Raw genomic sequence first — 5,670 nt, forward strand, 5'->3', positions numbered from 1 at the left:
TCTCGATTATTCCCTGGACACATTCTGCATGGGTCATCATAAAGGCCAATTTCCGTTTACATTACTTAGTATGGCATTACAAAATGCAACAAAATACTATAACACGTAATTCGTTCTCAATATTTTCAAGTATTTACTCCAGGATATGTCACTCTTTAAAAGCAACGTTGCACTTCCTGGTTGTGGCCGCCAGAGGGCACCAGCTGGACTTATTTATTCCTGCACCCAAAACAAAGGAAATCCTCACTGATATTTACAAGGATCAGCACTGTTTGATAGATTTAAAGCAAGCAGATAACAAATACCAGAAGTAATGTCTTTGGTCACCACAATAATTATAGCAATAATGGCACTTCTAAAATATATATATTCTTTATATTTCTATCATTTTTAATGAAAACCATGAACCTGCCCTAAATTAAAATGTGTCAATATATGGGGTCATAATCTTTGGGCAAATAAATTACTACCTTTCAACAAAGATTAAAAGGTCATTTTGGAAGTGATGTTCTGTCAAATAGTTATCAATAGTTAGTACTTTATCAGCTGTGACATCAGTCAAAGAGCAAAGGAGTATGTAGAAAAGAGCAAAAGTCTTCATCCAGGATAGGCTAATGACTAGCCAAACAAGGCCCTGTTTTACTTTGTTTCTTTCTTCTTATTAGTCGTCTAATTATACGACTTTTATTAGTTTTCTAACTACTGATAACTCTTTGACAGAACTACACTTAAAAATGACCAGACAGTCCCTTTAAGAACCATCGACTCCAATGAACAACAGTGAGGTGAAGACATGGACCATGAATAAAGAGAAGGGTTTGAGTATATAACAGACGGTGAGAAATACAGTCACATTCAAAAGTAAATCCTCCTAATTAATAAGAAAACAATGATCTGGTAAATGCAATCTCAGATAAACAACAATACACGGATCATGAGGCACAGCAGGGTTTAACGTGTCCATGTCAACCCCAGCTCCCAGATGATGGACATTTTGATAATTTCAGCTTAAATCTTTCCACAGGTAACAAAATACAGGTTCACCACTGCAGTTCCTTAAAAAGTTTCAAAGTGTAATGTTACACAGATATACACATAATCAGAGACAGTTTTGTTTCTTTTTTTATTTCAAGGAACTTTACTTCATACAAAATGTTCAATGTAGAAACAATTGTAGAATTTAAAGTTTGGTCAGTAAACATAAAATCAGGCAAAACAAGATTTCACTGAATCTCAAGATCAAAACAAAGGAATGTTCTAGCTTTGCTGCATGGGGCTCGACTATCAACAATGTTAAATACTGTTTTTAATAGAAATGAGCCCACAGTTTATATCAAATATTAAAAATCAACAATCAAAGAAAGCATGTGGTATTTAAAAGTACTAAGTTTTGTACATGCACATACATTGTTAAAACATGCAAACGTGTTTTTTCTTTCTTTTCTTTCTTTTTTTTTTTTTTTTTACAAGAAAAAGCCACATCTACATCCCAAATGGCAGGTAGAAATGAAAAGTTTGAATCTAATGCGTGTCAGCTGGGATGGACCAGCCAGGGCACAAGTGCATCTCTTCGATGCGATACAGAGGCCACACAGTTCAAGAAAATATTCTGGAGACTGCTTTTTTCCACAGTGTATCACTTAAATGATGACTGTATCAGTAGAACAGTACATTTAAGACAAAAGAAAAGGTTTTTGCAAGTTTGTTATTGTGACCGAACAGAACACGTGAAGTTCCAGCCATGGGATTTCCTTTTGACACAGTTTTGCATGCAAATATATAAAGCTGCTGTTTCCCTAAATAATGTGTTCTGTGTTTACACTTTGTGCCTCTATGCATTTCAAGTCACTTTTGTTTGCATGGTTTCTTTTATACATTTTCAAACATTTGGTCAACATCATGCTGAAGCGTAAATTTGGAGAAATCAGCATTTGAAGCTACAGAACAGATGGAAAAATGGGTTTATTCTTGTTGCATAGCCCTACTTGCTCGACTCCCAGCTTCCCCTGACCAACTGCTGAGAAGACAGTCTTTTGGACACATCTGTTAACATGTTGCTGACTGCCATGCAGGAAAAGCATGGCAGCAGATCCCAAATCTGAGTTGCATATAATAAAAACTGTGTGTACGTCAGCCAACATTCTGCATCTAGTACAGCTCTGGGCTTGATGAAACAAACTCCAGAGCTCTGAGTCAAAAATGCAGCGAAACACACTGACAGCTGGAAAAATGTCTTCTTCCTCCTGAAAGCAGAGATGAATGAGGCAGTGTGTGAAACTGCAGCAAAACTCCAGGAACCCCAGACCCACCTCTGAGCACATTCCACAACTCATTCTGTAAACTTTTTTTGTGAACTCTACAGCCTTTCTGCAATCTGCAACATCTCTTTCCAATGGATTTTTAAATCACGCTTTAAAAGACTCCCTGACTGACTCAGAAGAGTCTTTGTAAAGATGGGGTGTACTATTAGCTGTGTCCCAGAGTCATACAACATTTTGATAGTTTACTGCTGTTTTGTTGAAAAATGTTGTCACAGATCCATCAGTTTCTGTGCAATAAATACAAAAAAGTATAAAAATACCTACATATATGTTGGAGGTTACTAAAATAGTGCAGTTAATACAAATTTAAACTCTACACAAATGAAAGGCATAGTAAAATAAAGTGACTTCATGAATAAAAATGCATGAGCCAAGGTCATTTTAAGCTAAAATGTTCATAAACAGTGCAATAAAAATATAAAGAATAACAAATATTCTAATATTTAATCTTACTTGTGTTAAAAAGTTTTGTTTTTTAATATAGTTTGGTTTTCAGATTTTTTCAGATTAATGGCATTTGTGAGATAATTGAAGATTTTGAAGGAATGGACATAGCCTGCCGCCTTTCGTACCAGAGATTTAGACTACGATCAACTTATCAGCAAATGACAGAGCTGTAGCTGTATCAGTCAAACCTTGAAAATAACATTATGTGCAGTCTTATGCGATAGTTATGATCCAACGTATGATCTCAGATGATCTGTTAGAGCTCAGAGTCTGTGCTGTGAATTACTGTCAACTACTGTCACACCAAACTTTACCTCAATATCTGTAAAATTCAATGAATCAAGCAATTTTTGCAGTGGCTATGTTTGATTAGCTGTAGCGGCCATCTTGATTTAGGTTGACTTCAAAAGTTAGATGAAGATGTACATCCAGTTATTACTTTCTGATAGTTTCAGAGAAATCTGTCCACTGGTTCATGAGATATTTTTCTTACAAACAGGGTTAATGGCAACATTTATTGTTAAGGTTTTAAGTGAAGATGATGCACTCTGAGTATGTGTTGGGGATGGGGCTCAGCTACTACCACAGCAAATTGTAGCTCAATATCTGTGAAACCGGCTGAGTTAGATCCCTTTTTGGAATTAGGTTGACTCCAAAAGTGAATGAGTACATCAAACAATTGGTTTCACTGGTTCATGAGATATTTTGCTAACAGACAGACGTAGCTGACTTCATAAGGCAAAGTTTTAAAAACAGATCTTACACAATCAGTTAGCACTCAGAATATGTGTTGGGAATGACTCAACTACAACCAGAAGTTTATCTTGTAGCAGAATATCTGTAAAACTGACTGGGTTACAGCAAGGTTGTTTAACTGTGGTGGCCATCTTAAAATGGGTCAACTCCAAAAGTTAATTAGTTGTAGAGGTCGGTACATGTGCATCCGAGAGTTTCATTAAAATTTGTCCACTGATTCATAAGATACTTTGCTACTACACAACCACTCATGCACAGGCAAAACATTAGATTTTGGTGGCAGGTGAGTAAAAAAAGGTGTATAAAACAAATTCTGCAAACTTCTGCATCCTTCTTATGTATATATATATATATATATATAGTTGTTTTTCCTGTACACTGTTGTATGTAATTAATGTTCATCTAAATACTATATGCAGACACCTTTGCCTCCCTCTGCATTTTGACTTTCTCTTATATTTCTGAGCATGACAATCCAACAGACTGGTCATTGGAGCACAGCTAATAGTCCCCATGGAAGAGGTTTAGATTCTCCTAAAGTAATGAAATCCATCTATTCTTCACTTTGACTAAACATCAGTGCAAGCTGAGAGTTCTGGAGAAAAGAAAGCAAATAAATAAGTACATTTATAAGAATATATTTCACTGTAATAATTCTCTCATATTCATAAAACGAACGCTGCTGCCAGTTTCTTGGCATGACATTACCACATCAGCTGTCTGTAAACTGAAAAACAAATAAATGAAGTGCCATAAAAAGCAAAACTTATGTGATAGGTACAACCAATTAAAACACAAAAGTACACTCAAATACTCAGAGAAGTGTAAACCATGTTCATTCATTTTTCATGCCCCCCGCCCCTCGCAGTCAAACATCAGCTGAGCAGTTTGTACATCGTGAACAAGGCAAGAACTCATCAGGACCACACTGCACATGTGACATCTTTACTAAAAAATACAGGTACTCAACCAGGTCTATTATCTAAACATGCACACTACTGTACTCACGTGAACAACTTTATGTAGAGGTAAATGCACACAATGTTGGTAATGTGGATTATAAAAATAAAAATAAAGCAAAAAAGTGTTTAGTTTTTTGTTTTTTTTTCCATTTCTGGTTTACAAGTGTATTGTAGGTATAGATGTTGCTTGCAGATAAGGCTTTCTTTACATGTTTTCTTACAGAGCTACATACAGACTGAGTCAAATATTTACTCTGGGTCGATGCATTAGAAAACAGTTGACGTTGCATCTTTTTTTTCTACAGTTTATCTAAAAGGAGAGGCACTTCGTCTTAATCGTTGCAAAGAAGTCTGTAAGAAAGGTTAGGCCTGAAACGATGGCAAACTGTAAGCAGTTTACTTAAAACACACCTCTGTTTTCATACAAAAAATGCATACAATGAAAAGGAAACATCTACAAGGAAATCATAGAGAAAATAAATCCGTCAGGTATTGTTACCATGCGTTGCTTTTCTCGTCAAGAGTCTTGTGACCTTTAAAAAAACATTTAGTGGTGTCTGTCTGTCCAGCTGACACTGAGGGAATGCCATAAAAGCATTAGGCATCGTCATGGAATGGTTTGTTGACTGAACGACAACAAAGCTGTACACAGTCATAATGTCTGAGGTTTCTCAACAACTCAACCAACCACCTCACTAAGCTACTGACCTGATTTCTGTCCTGTTCTCATGACTTAGTGTTTTATCTTCTGTTGAAACCACCATATTTATGCTGCCACTATCTTTGCTTGAGACAAAGTGTGTTGTGCGGTTGGCAGTAAAACTTACATGGAAAAGGACATCATTTGACTTGTTCCAAGTGTGACTGTGTCGTATCATTGTGAGGAAATTCCTTAGCCCTGTTTGTTTTCATTGGTTGTATATGTAGCAGTGCTGTGCTGCGGAATGATAAAATGTTGTCTTTGATACATTAGGTCCTATTCTTTTTTTGTCACATGCAAATTTATGAAACCTTCATAAATTTGCAAATAACTAGAATTTGTCACCAATGATGAAGTGTAGTATAAAAAAAGTGTGTTCCACCTTTCTTTAGATAGGGGATAACTGCTGAAAAGCCCTGGGATGCTAAGGGAACTCCTTTGCTAATGTGCTGTAATTTTATATACATACGTGTGTGATGGTGGT

The sequence above is a fragment of the Kryptolebias marmoratus genome, linkage group LG1 (assembly GCF_001649575.2).
Source record: "Kryptolebias marmoratus isolate JLee-2015 linkage group LG1, ASM164957v2, whole genome shotgun sequence".
Taxonomy (NCBI): Eukaryota; Metazoa; Chordata; class Actinopteri; order Cyprinodontiformes; family Rivulidae; genus Kryptolebias; species Kryptolebias marmoratus.